This window comes from Ambystoma mexicanum, chromosome 5q (genome assembly GCF_040938575.1).
Source record: "Ambystoma mexicanum isolate Mex_15411 chromosome 5q, UKY_AmexF1_1, whole genome shotgun sequence".
In the NCBI taxonomy this organism is placed as follows: Eukaryota; Metazoa; Chordata; class Amphibia; order Caudata; family Ambystomatidae; genus Ambystoma; species Ambystoma mexicanum.
In genome coordinates, this window is record NC_090933.1 from 814,675,423 (window position 1) to 814,689,669 (window position 14,247).

The window sequence follows — 14,247 nt, forward strand, 5'->3', positions numbered from 1 at the left end:
CGACAATACCTGGGAATGACTATGGTCTAGGGTCAAAACTATCTCCACTGCTGCCAATATTTTACAAAATGTACTTTTCTTTCTCCACAGAGCCTTCATAACCCCAATGCATCTCTCGAAAACCAAGTTTGCCTCAGATGGAAGCTGCTGGACTTGTGGTGACACTTGTGGATCCTACCATCACATGATTTTTCAATTCCTCTTGTTCCATCATTTTGGCAAAAGGTGTGGTCTCTTCTGGCCATCATTTTCAGGGTCATTCTCCCCCTCACACTCTCAAACATACTCCTTGGTAGCATTGCTCGCGAGAGGGCGAAGAGAGCACAACCTGCCTTTAATCTCTATAATTTATTCATAGCTGTTGCCATCAAACTCATTACAGCCAATTGGAAAGATCCCAAAAATGGATCAGTAAATGGTTTTTGGTACAATATATGTCACATTCACAGATTAGAATGCTGTATGGCAGCGCGTCTTAATATGAAATGCAAACATGATGGTAAATGGTCCCTCTTAACTGAATATCTCTCCTTCACAATATGTCTACACATGGTTCGTGAATAACTTGTACTTTTATGTTCTAAATATCCAATTACCAACATATATACCTCTATTACCTATGCCCAAGCTTGTATACACCTTGCATTAATTTCTTGATGTTATGGTCTGTATAGAGGCAATTATAGCATTGATAGACAACTTGGTAATATGGTATCTTTTCTTTTCCTTTTGGTTTTAATTTTCTTGGTGTTTTCTACACTGCAATGAATGTTTTCTTGTAAGGTCCACCCGCAGCACAAATATTTGGAACAAAATCACCAACTTGTAAAGGACATCACCTGATGAATGTTCTACCAACGTGTTGTGATGAACAGAAACATGTTGGGACTATGAAATTGGGACACATTATTTGAATTGAGCCATCATGCTTGTGAAATTGTGCCTGCATGATAAATTGTTGATATTTATGTATTGTTATTTATGTGTGATTCTAGTGTACAGGTATATGATTTTTTCTTTGTTTCGTGTTAGGTGATATTGGTTAAGAGTTTTAATGGTTGATATATTTCATATTGACAAAATAAAATTATTTTGGATTTTTTACTTTTAGGTCTACTGGGTACATTTTTTCAGGAATTACAGTCAACGAAGAGAAGGGCCTATCACAATATATGAGAAACATTATGATTATAATTTCTATCTGTCTCTTTTTATTACTTTAATAGTTGTGTCCCCCATAGACTGCAGAGATAGATTGATCTTGACTCCGGTCTATCGTGTGGTGTTTGTGTATCATCTGTATTGGAAACACATTAAATCCAATTCAAAATAATTCCACTATAGAAAATCACCCTATCGAGTTAAAGTGAATTGTATTGGGGACTACCTGCCTTAATCCTTTCCATTAACTTGTGGGGATGGGTGTGTAGATCCTTAGCACAATGAATTGAAGTTAAGTCAATGAATTCCCATGTAGAAATTCACAGAACGAGTGTTGTTAAAGTTTGAAACTAACAAAGTTCATGCCCAGTTTGTTAGAGCTGGTATAGACAATAAAGACTTGGTTGACTGTCCTACTGAAAGCCCTGACTCCTGTCCAGAAGGGAGGTCCTGAATCCCCAAAATAATTCATCCTGAAACGCTGCATTCAAGGGAATGTAAAGTGTTCAAAATGCAATTTCCCATTTGTTTATGTGCATCCCCAAACCAGAATCCCCAAAGCACTGCATGTCCTTTGAAGATGAGTTGAAAAACGATTTCCCCATTTGAGTTCCTTTTCCCAATCTTGCCTTTCATATAAAAGCCAAAAAACCTAATTTCCCATTTGAGTTCCTTTTCCAAACCTTGCTTTTCAAATAAGCGCCCAAAACGATTTTCCCATGGAGTTTCTTTCTCAAACATTGCCTTTCTGAAAATAAAGCCAAAACGAATTTTCCATTTAATTGTGAATGTGTTCTAATGGTTCATTTGCAATTACATCTGATGTAAGTTTTGACTGCATATTTCAAAATTCTACCTGTGTGTTGTAGTATTTTTAAATTCATTAGAAATATGTTATTCAATTAGAGAAAGGACTTCGAATGTCTGATCTTGTGTAGTGTCACAATATTAGTGGTTGATCGTTTGGTTAGGGGCTTAGAGGGTATTTGTTGGGGTCGTGCGAGACAGGTTGGAGGCCTCACTGAAGTTGAATCTGTATGATCGCTTTGGGTGCATGCCACCTTGCTTGGTGGGGGGAAGGAGCTCTCTGAGTTGAGCGTGACCGCCTGATTAATCGTGACACTTTAGGCATGTATGTTACAGCTCCTTGTATTGTACAGCCTGACTTTAATGTGAATAACTGTACATATATGAGATGTGGACACTAATAAATAAAAAAAAAAATAGAAAAGATATCTGTATGCAAATTACGTATGAGAAATGCACACACAGGCAGACACCATCACCAACAAGAAACCAGAGCAGAAAGTATGCACCTACCCCACAGGCAGAATACTAAGGTCATCAGTATGCACTGCAAACAATCACTGATTGAAACAACAAGCATGGAATAAACCTATGGACGCACACTCTCTTTGGAATGACAAGAAGCACAACAGCTAGTGACAACAATCGCCACCAACATGCATAACCATATGTGCGTAATGTTAATGTGCAGACTTTACATTTCAAATGCACAATAACTGAAAAAAGTAACCCAGTAGGAAAACAAGTTCTTAAAAAGATACTACCTAAAATAACGATGTCTACAAATGATGGGAATACCAGCATTAAGAAACAAGCACTCTCTTCAAAATAACTAATTCTTTACATCAAAACCAAGTTGATCAAATTGGAAATTGAACCTTAAGTCACACTGTGCCACTCTTTCCAAAAATTCACATTATATACTAGGTAGCTTATATCCAAGCTGCAGTTAACCCCTTAAGTGCCATGCTATTATGCAAGTCTATGCAACACTTAGGGAGGCCTGTGAAATAGCGATTAAGTGTGAGTGCATGTTTAATTTGTGGTGAGTACTGACACCTTAGCACTGACATTCCCAAGCGCTTGTAGACTTTACATGCTATCTTTTGGCTGAGTGTCAATAACCTAAGTTTGGCATTCTCACAGTTTGTAGACCGCCTCTATCTGCGTAGCAACCTTAACTTTTTGTAAAATGTGATCTTCCAGATTAGACATATAGGATGGGCTGCTTGTCTGCATTGCTACATGTGTGTGCTTTTTTTCAAACACACATGTCATAGGGATCTGCTCTTGTCCTCTACCATACCGTGCACAGACGAGATGGCTATGTTTAGTTTTCCACTGTCATTTTCAAAACGTCTGATCGCCCAAACACTGTCCTTTGTAGTAGCACTTGCACTTCACAGATGGTATCATGTCGCATTAGCTTTCCTACCGCTGGCATTGCATGCACCGCTCTCGGGGAGCGCTCTATATCCCCCAATCAGGTGTAGCCATGGTTATACCCTTCTGCTGACACAACTCTTTGCTGGTCTCCAAGAGCCAGTAGCGCTTCTGCTTCCTGATGAAATCACCAATGAAAATAGGCTATTCTCGTGCTGCGTAGCACGCTGCTTATAATCAGCATGGGACTTTTCCATTACAGTTTTGCACATTCTTTCTGATATTTCATAATTTGTAGTGATGCATTTTCAAGCCAATTCAGCGGAATCGCTTCAATCAGTGCATTGGCGTTTTACATATCGGCTGTGTGGGTGGTCACAGGTGGTGGGGAAGTAGTGAAAACAAAGCACCTATACCAGTAAATCCCAAAGACAGGGAACAAACTGGGCCTACTTATAACACAATATACATTACCAACACCTGTCCTGGAAGGTAACAATATGTGCGCCTCTAAGTCTCTTGACAGGGCCATTTCAAAGAAATCCTAGATTTCTAATTACTGCTAATTACACCTTGTTTACTCATTTCCTCAACATGCACCATGCTTCTTGGATCTTTTTCCGAGCCTGCACCTGCTTTATGCCCCTCGGGTGTTTGTTCAGCGTCACATTATTTTTTTCACAGAGTAGCAGAGAAACCCTAAACAAGGTGCACGTTAAACCCTTACAAAGGAACAGGTTATCACCACTACAACTCACAAGCAGAATATAGCCATTTCTAGACTTTAAACTTGCCAATGGGTTGAGTCAATCTCGTCTGGTTTCTGTATGAAACAATTAAAGAAGGCCTATTGGTATTACAGTGACTAGACATGCACTAAGTACCCATGGAAATTGACCCAGGTCTGCGTGAGATTGTATGAAAATTCACGACAGCAAACGTGAAAAAGGCACTTAACTTTGCTGAAGATTTTTGACTTTCTGTGCATTATGGTTGGTGTTATAAATGGGGCATTAATAGACACATCTACAGAAATTAGTAAGTTTCTTCTGTCACCAACATCACTGGCAATGAAGAAATTTACCAAGAATCTTGTGAATAAAGGTTTCCTATGAAGATTATCTCAGGCAAATCATTAGCAGTGGTACTTCATTTCCAAAAGGATTGTAGACACTCAGCAGGCACTTCACTGTACATTAACACTGGACAGGCTGCCTTAAAAGTGTCCCCCCAATATTTACGAGACACAGGGCATCATTACGAGTGAGCTGGTACGGAATTACGGTGCCGGTAGCAAAGTTACCGGCACCTTTTCTGAACCGGCCCACTCCGAGTCTGCCAGCAGGGGTTGTGAAGTACTGCCAGGCCTGACCTGCTGGTAGTTCAGGCCCCTATTGGCAGATAAATCACTGAAGCACCGGCACCGTTAACAACAGTGCTGGTGCCTCATTGTTCCCATTCTCGTGGAGTCCTATGGGGAATGGGAACTTACCGTTCCACCGCTGCCCATAAAATCCCAGGAAGCGGGATCTCGGGCGATTGAATGGTAACCCAAGGTTGCCGGTAGCCCCGGTACTACCGGCAACCTCATAATGAGGCCCACAGAGACAAAGATTATTTATTTTTCTGGGTGCACATTAGCCCCTCTTCTCTTCCTAAAAGCCTCACCCATATACCACCCTCTGCCTCCACTGCTCTTTATGGCCTCCCACCGCAGCACCTAAAGAATATGTATTTTTCTATTTCTTATGCAAAAGCACAGACTGTAGAAAAAGGTTAATACTCCCCACTGCCTTGCAGAAGGCTGCCAAGATGCAATATGGCAGTGGTGCATATTGCATGCATCAGCCTGACCTCCTTTGCATGGCCATCATTTTTACATCTATGTGACCTCCAACTTTGCTCTGGAGAAGTTTGAGATGATTGCAGGAACAGAAAACAAACACAATTTGAGTGATTTTGCAAACTATAGTGTGTTTTAATTGAGTGACATCCAATTTGTAGGAATGTTCCACACACCCCAAAACGGGACATGCACACTTTTTATTTATTGAATAGTTATTTTTATGAACCTGGGACCCTCACTTTGAGAGTACTGACTCCCGACAGCCTCCTGCCACCCTTATTTAAGGACAAGAAACACACAGCATTGCAAAGAAGGTCATTTTTGAAATTGAAAAGAAATAATAGAATCAACTTAAAAGCAAACAAATTATGCATCTATGGTAGTCCAGCATCAATGGTTAAAATAGCATTAATATGGTAGTGAAATGTTAAAGAACACGCATGACTGCATGTGCATTCGAAATATCCTGAGCACACATCCACTAGGCGTTCAACAGTGTATGAGGGCCCCAGATAAAATTGTCATTTATAGAATGCCAAATTAATCTAAATTAATCAGAACATCCATGCCTATCTAAATCTCTCTACTTTTTATTAATTGTAAAGAAACACCCACCCGTCCACACTCAATGGCCATCACATCATTTCACAATGCTAATTCCTGCAGGTCAGGAACACACCTTCCTACATGTTAACATGGTGTTTTTATTAAGACAATTATTAGGCGGGCCATGGCTTTACGCTGAGGCTGATGGCTGCCTGATTTCGCTCATTGCTTTTCCTCTCGGGCTTCGAGAGATACCACTCTCTTTTGCTTTTCTGGCGTTTTTGCTGACATTTTTTGTCTCTGGTTCACTGACGTGACTTCTAGCTGACAGGAGCCGACACAACTGAAGAGACCCCCGGCAACCTCTTCTGGAAACACAGGCTTCTCACACATGCCACCTGCTGGACAAAGAATATTTTGCAACAAATAAAGCAATAAGATAAGAAGTAAGTCGGAAAAGCAAACCAATATTTGTGTTACTACAAGGGCTCCATGCTGCGGTGAGAACTTTTATTTCTACCCCTATTTTATCTTTTCGGCGCAGTGGCTCACCGCTCCTCTGGCTTCATTGTGTTGCAAATCTGACTAAAATGTTACTGATAACTTTTGACTGCAACATTACCACAAATACTCACCCTGGTTAAAACCTTATTATCTCTGAACGTCACAGTTGACCATACTAGAGCTATATCATGGCTTCAGGAAAAAACAGCCACACGCCTACACAAGCTAACAAAGACTCCCAGTCAGCCTCATCTCCAGCCGCATTAAAAAGGCCCAAAAGTGAGTCCCCTCCTCCATCCAAATCCTACGACACCAACATGGAATTATTATTACATGAAATAACATCTCTAAATCCTTTTATAGAAACCACCAACTTAAAACTAAGAGAAAGTGGATGACAGGTTGTGAACGTTTGAATGAAGAATGGAGGAGGTGGAGAAAAGGGTTGGCGTGGTGGAAGATCTTTCTCCTAGAGTATCATTACTCAAAAGTACCGTCAAAGAATTCCAAAAACATAATGAAGAAATTGAAAACCGAGGAAGAAGAAACAACCTATGTATCACTGGCCTTCCTGAAGGATGTGAAGGGAATGACGCCACCCTGTTCCTGCAGAAAATGCTTTTGGCTCTTCTCCACATTCCACCGGACATTGTTCTCAATATTCAAAGTGCACACAGAATTGGGCCCCTCAAATCTGCTCATGCACATCACCCCATGCCACATACTCTTATTTTTTTGCTTCTGGAATATACACAGCTGCAGTCAATTATCTACAAAGCTAAGGAAAGAAATGTTCTCATCTGGCAAGGAAACAGAATGTTTATCTCTCAGGATGTCACTCGGAAACCTGCACAGCAGCATAAGGAATTTCTCTAATACCGTCTGGCCCTAAAGCAGCGCAACATCCGATATGGTCTCTTCCATCCCTGCTCTTTTAAAGTTACACATAATGGGAGAACGTCTGTCTTCGATGATCCTGCAGACCTCAAGCCCTTCATAAGATCCCTTAAGGCTGATTGTATGGATACCTCTACTCCACCCATGCCCTCCACCTCTGGCACTTGACTTTCCATCCAGAATATTTTGTCTCATTGTTCTACTGTCCCTGTTTTTGCTGCGGGCATTGACTTCATATTCAATCTTTCTTTATCATGTTTGCATTTACATTTCTGTACCCCTCAACCTGCTGGACTCCTCTGTAGTCCTTCCAGGTGTCACCCCGCTCTCAGCTTTGCTAGGTTCATTTCTCTTTCTTTTCTTTTTCTGTTTTCTTCCTGGCATCTTTTTTATCTTGTACCTGTTCACACTTTTTACTCTTCTCATATTCCTCTATATTTCTTATTTCTCTGGTATGTTACACAAATGTCAGGTCCGTTTGTCTCCCCAGTCTCCTTGTGTATCCTCCTCATGTGTCGAGTTTTCATGCAGTATTTTATATACACTAAGATTCTTATATGCTTACTCTTCTATTATGATTCTGAAAATGGTATCGCTCCTGTACCATTGCTATGTTTTAGATGTATTGCTCATATTTCTCCTTTAAATGCATGTAGCGTTAATGAACGGATTTAAATGCATTTCCTGGAATGTGAAAGGGATAAATAACTCCATTAAGCAGAGTAAGGTTATCTCACATCTTAAAAGATTTTGGGCCTCATTACACGGAATGCGGTAAGGGTTTACCAGTACCGGTAAGGGCACCGGTACCGGTAAACCCTTACTGCCTTACTACGAGGTCCCTTTGCGGGACCCGACCTCAACGGCTGGTTTTACCAGCCGTTAAGGAACGGGCCGCAAAGGGACCTTGGTGCTAATTACAGTACCGCAATTTGCGGTACCGTAATTAGCTCCTTCCCCATTCCCATTGAGCCCTATGGGGGCAAAAATAGGAATGGGGAAGTGCCTTGGTGAATGGGGAATTATCGCCCCCACTCACCTTGGAGTAGGGCGGTAATTCCGCCATCCACCAAGGCGGACACAGTAAAATACCGGCGGCAACCATGGTGCTAATAGCGCCATGGTTACTGCATACCGTGTAATGAAGCCCTTTGTCCCTCTGTCGCCTGCTTCTAGGAAACCCATTTGTCCATGATTGAATCGATGAAACGGAAATCTCTTTGGGTTCAAAATGTTATTACGAACCAACCAAGAAAAATGGTGTTGCCATTCTCATCAATAAGAATCTTCCCCATAAAATCATTGATCAGAAAATGGGTAATGAAGGGCGGTGGGTGTGGGTTAAGCTGCAAATAGTGGCCAATGTTATTTCTATCATGAATATATATGGTCCCACTAGACCGGATCCTAATTTCTGGGACTCTGTGAAAGAAAAGATCTTAAAATCTAATCTTTCAAATCTCGTTGTATGTGGCGACTTCAACAATGTTCTTGACCCATTCATGGACAGAAGATCCAAATGTATCTTCCGAAGTTTTAAATCCCATGACTCATTCATCCGCTGCATCTCAGAGACAGGTTTGGTTGATAAATGGAGACTTTTACAACCCACTGACTTCGACTACACGTTTCATTCCCTGCTCCATGACTCCTTCTCACGGCTGGACTACATCTTTGCTAACAAGTCACTGTCACACACTAATCTTGACTCTTGTATCACCAACATTGTTATATCCGATCACTCCCCTGTTGTTACCACCTTTGGCTTTCTTAATATCCAGAAATACTCCAGCAGATGGCACTTTAACAATATTCTGTTACGAGATTATCAATTTATCAAGTCATTCAACAGCTTTCAGCAACAGTGTTTTAGTGATAACAATGACGAAGACACCTCTCCATCAATAACTGGGATGCTTTTAAAGCAGCTTTGCGAGGCCAGGTCATTCAGTGCATTAGCAGAAAGAAGAAAGAATACAAAAAGGAATTAGATGAGTTATTTCTTGAACTCTCTAAAATTGAGAAAGCCTACTACAAATCCTTCACCCAGTCTAAACTCTAACCCATCTTATCTTTATGTACACAAATCAACAAGATACTTACAGCAGAGGCATCCAATACCATACTCAGATTCAAATCCAAGATATATCAAACCTCTAACAAAGCTGGGAAAGCTCTTGCCTCTTACCTTAAATCATGCAAAGAGAAAGCTTTCGTCTCACACATTAAAAACAATTTGGGCACTACCGTTACTAAATTGGATGAGATTCTTGAAGTATTCTGGATCTTTTACTCTGACCTTTACTCTCTGGACACTACTACTACCCCTGACTGTCTGCTCTCTTTATTTCAAAACCTTAAAAGAGACTCTTATCCCCAAATGGATCTCAGTAGCCCTGATCGCCAAATATCCACCCATGATATTACTCAAGCTATCAAGGATCTCAAAAAAGTCAAAGCACCTGGTCCCGATGGTCTATCCCCCACGTTCGTCCACCACTTTTCCAACATCCTATCTCCCAAACTAAAATAACTCTTCAGCCACTTCTCTAACAAAAAGTCTTCCTCTGGATCTTTTGCTGAGGCCACCTTGGTACTCTTTCCCAAAGCCCTGAAAGATTCTGATCTCCCTAAAAACTACAGTCCCATCTCCCTAATAAATGTCAAATGCAAGATATTTGCAAGAATTCTCACCAACAGAATTGAATCTTTCCTTCCTTAACTAATTAAAGTGGATCAGGTTGGCTATGTAAAAGGGAGAAACATTTCCTTGAATGCAAGACTCTTACTCAATGCATCTATCTTATAGCAAACGATAAAACAGACAAACAAGGCTATGCTGCCATCGCGCTTGATGTCGAGAAGGCCTACGACTGGCTAGGTTGGGAATTCCTGTTTCAATCCTTACGCCAGCATGATTGTGGGGAAGGTTTCATCTCCCTGGTCAAACTTCTATACTCAAATCCCGGATCTTCCATTTTTATTAATGGAAAATCATCTCCCTATTTCCGCCTCAAATGAGGCACAAGACAGGGCTGCCCACTTTCACCTATTTTATATCCTATCTCTTGAGCCTTTATTACAACGTATAAGAAGCGACACAAAGATCCCAGGAGTAACATGTGGCCGAAAATAATTCAAAATAGCGACATATGCTGATGACATTCTTATTCTATTAAAGAATCCAAAAGATCATATTTCAGGACTACTTTCAGTCCTGAATGATTTCTCTTCAGCTTCCGGATATAAATTAAAGAAAGATAAATCAGAGATCTTACCTCTCAACTCATTCTGCTTTAAGCATGAAATTGACTTGTTTGGCTTCAAATAGTGCGACGATTCACTCAAATACCTTGTCCATCTTTACACCTCTTCCACCAAGCTCACCTTTAAACTGAACTCTTCATCTCTCCTTCCTAGACTCAAGGAATTTACCTCTCTCTGGTCTCCCTTATATCATTTGTGGTAGGGAAGCCTTGAAACTATCAAGATGATGCTATCACCCATCATTCTTTATTTTCTGCAATCAACTCTATTCTAATCAATTTGTTAAGGGTTATCGGCAAAAAGCAAAAGAATCGCCATCAGTAAGCTCAGAGCCCCTTTTGAGCATGGTGGTGTTACATTTCCTGTCTTCAAATCCTATCACGATGCACTTCTCATTAAACAATCATGTATTTGGCTCACTTCCTCTGAAGTCGAAGATCTCCCCTCATGGTTTGTTCTTGAAAATTAATTAATTACACCTATTGAAACTCAAGATCTGGTATATATATTTGGATGTCTTTTTTCTAAGCTAACCAACCCGATCAAAGCAGCTGTGCCTGCCCTCAGAACCTTCCTATTCTATCCCACTCACTCGCTATCTCTCAAATTTTTATGAAACAACAAACATATAACACACAATAACAAAACACTCTACTCGAAGTCCTGGCTCCTCAAATGTATTAGATTTGTTCATCAAATCTATCAAACAACTAGCTGGGAATCCTTCGAAGGTGTTACAAGAAGGTTCTCCCTACCGTCACCTGACTTCAATTTCTACAACAATTTAGTTAATGCTTGCCTCAACAGTTTTGATAATTTCACCCAAAATTAGCTCACTCCCAACCCTGCAAGAATCCTGCTCATGACCTCCTCTCTTAACATCAAAGCGGCCCAAATTTATAAAATTCTAGGTACCAAGAACTCTCTGACTGACCGATGGCCTACCCAAGTTATGTGGGAAATAGACTGTGGGACGCGGTTTGACGACAATACCTGGGAATGACTATGGTCTAGGGTCAAAACTATCTCCACTGCTGCCAATATTTTACAAAATGTACTTTTCTTTCTCCACAGAGCCTTCATAACCCCAATGCATCTCTCGAAAACCAAGTTTGCCTCAGATGGAAGCTGCTGGACTTGTGGTGACACTTGTGGATCCTACCATCACATGATTTTTCAATTCCTCTTGTTCCATCATTTTGGCAAAAGGTGTGGTCTCTTCTGGCCATCATTTTCAGGGTCATTCTCCCCCTCACACTCTCAAACATACTCCTTGGTAGCATTGCTCGCGAGAGGGCGAAGAGAGCACAACCTGCCTTTAATCTCTATAATTTATTCATAGCTGTTGCCATCAAACTCATTACAGCCAATTGGAAAGATCCCAAAAATGGATCAGTAAATGGTTTTTGGTACAATATATGTCACATTCACAGATTAGAATGCTGTATGGCAGCGCGTCTTAATATGAAATGCAAACATGATGGTAAATGGTCCCTCTTAACTGAATATCTCTCCTTCACAATATGTCTACACATGGTTCGTGAATAACTTGTACTTTTATGTTCTAAATATCCAATTACCAACATATATACCTCTATTACCTATGCCCAAGCTTGTATACTCTGAACATATCCTTCTCCCCTTCTCCTTTGTTGCATGTCTGTTCTCTCATGTCCTCCCCTTGTTCGTCCATTCATAATTATCACATGCGGATTGGATCATCTATCTTATATGCCCCTATATTGGTGTTACATTGTTGTGATACCTTTGTCATTGGTTGTTTCACCTACTCATGTTATACCTACCAAAAGATTGATCTAATTATTTGTTCTACTGCTACTGCTATTAAACATTGAATAAAAATCATTAAGCTAAATTAAAAAAAACACAGGTATTAGAGTGCAGGGGAGAAGAACAACCCTGACACTAAGTTGTAGTACCAATATATTTTTTTTTTTTAAAAACAAGTGTCCACAAACATGTGGACCACTCCGTCCCCTGCACACCAACATCGATTGTAATTCAATCAATATTTTCCACAATCTTATTTGTTTATATTATACCGGTCTGAATATCCATAGAGGGAAACATCACCTCAGCAGAAGGCCTATGACACAACCCGATGTAGAATTACCTATAGAAGGTGAGAACAGAATAAAGTGCAGACAGATGGAGTACCAATAGGTAATAAGAATATATTACATGCATGGGATTGATACATTTCTATTTTTATACAGAGTTGAATTGAGGAAATAAAACCTAGCGCTCCAGGGCTTTATGTATACTGTGCACAGCCAGGACTGTGTTTGCCAGACTAACATCAGGTGAATATGATGGAGAAAATTACATGATAGACAAATCTGAGATGTTAATAATAAGAATGTCCTTAATGTCTCTACTTAATACAGATACTCTTTATTTTCTTGGTTGAACAGAACAGTGTGCACCCATGGCACAAAATATATGAAGAATCGGTTTGGATGAAGGGAATAGAATACTCGAAAAGTGTAGAGCACAGGATATTATGGGATGTTGATTTGGGAAATTCTGAACATTGATTAAAAACTTTGTTGCGTTGAAAACACAATTGTATGCATAACATATTTTGTTTTCTTTATTATAAACAATCAAGATTGTGGATACAAAAATTTCTGAGCAAGATTGTTTCTTTGAAAAGAAAACCTATAAATATAAACAATACAAATTGTGGAAAATATTGATTGGATTACAATAGATTTTGGTGTGCAGGGGAAGGGAGTATTCCACAAGTTCGTGGACACCTGTTCGTTTTATTCATCTAAGAATTTCACAACTTCTTTCCAGAAAGCTCAATTGCAAGATGCTACTTAACATTTCCACATGTGAATCACCAGCAAATGAAAATATATGTTTGCTAAATTCCCTTCAGAGATTTTTCTATTTCGTTAACGTGTACAAGCGTACATTTGTCATTTTCAATGGGCAACTTAAAGGTGGGAAAAAGGGGAGCAGTTAATGACCCTTTCTCTTTTGTCTTGCATGGGTCACCACCAGGAACAAACTCAGTTGATGTTACCAGGAAATTACTTCAATTTACATTATTTGTATGCATAGAGTGAGATATTCTTTTGACTCCCAGGCTACTAATTCTGTGTTTGAGCATCACACAGAGAAGGAGGCCCGGGTGTCAGGGTTAGGGCTGGTGAAGGGGAAAGGAGGGTGGTAGCTGCCCTTACAGGGTGCAGAAAGCCTTCCACCCAGTCCTTCAGGTGTGTTCTCCATCCCTTTTGCAGAACTATGGCCCTGGGACGGAGAACAGCCCGAGTACTACAATTCCCACGGGCCAAAATCACCCTATCCATTTAAGATCAATTGTATTGGGGACTACCTGCCTAAATCCTTTACATGAACTTGTGGGGAGGGGTGGGCTGTGTAGATCCTTAGCTCATTGAATTGAAGTTAAATCAATTAATTCCCATAGAGAAATTCACAAGACTTGTGTTGTTAGAGTTTGAAACTAACAAAGTTCATGCCCAGTGTGTTAGAGCCAGTATAGACAATAAAGACTTGGATGATTGTCCTTCTGAAAACGCTGACTCCATTCCAGAAAGGGATGGGGGGGAGGCGAATCCCCAAAATAAGTAATCCTAAAAGACTGCCGTTCAAGTGAATGTAAAGTGTTCAAAATGCAATTTCCCATTTGTATTGTGCATCCCCAAACCAGAATCCTCAAAGCACTGCATGTCCTTTGAAGATGAGTTGAAAAACAATTTCCCCATTTGAGTTCCTTTTCCCAACCTTGCCTTTCAAATAAAAGCCTAAAAAACGAATTTCCCATTTGAGTTCCTTTTCCAAAC

At 40.3% G+C, this 14,247-nt stretch overlaps 1 long non-coding RNA gene across 1 annotated transcript in view; it reads right to left on the reverse strand.

The window, feature by feature from the left end:
- Positions 1-5,332: 5,332 nt before the first annotated feature.
- The window catches only part of LOC138498641 (uncharacterized), a 197,207-nt gene continuing 188,292 nt past the window's right edge, over positions 5,333-14,247 (reverse strand). Inside the window, exon 3 of the long non-coding RNA XR_011278803.1 lies at positions 5,333-6,144. This is a non-coding gene — a long non-coding RNA (uncharacterized lncRNA). The remainder of the gene's footprint in view (positions 6,145-14,247) is intronic.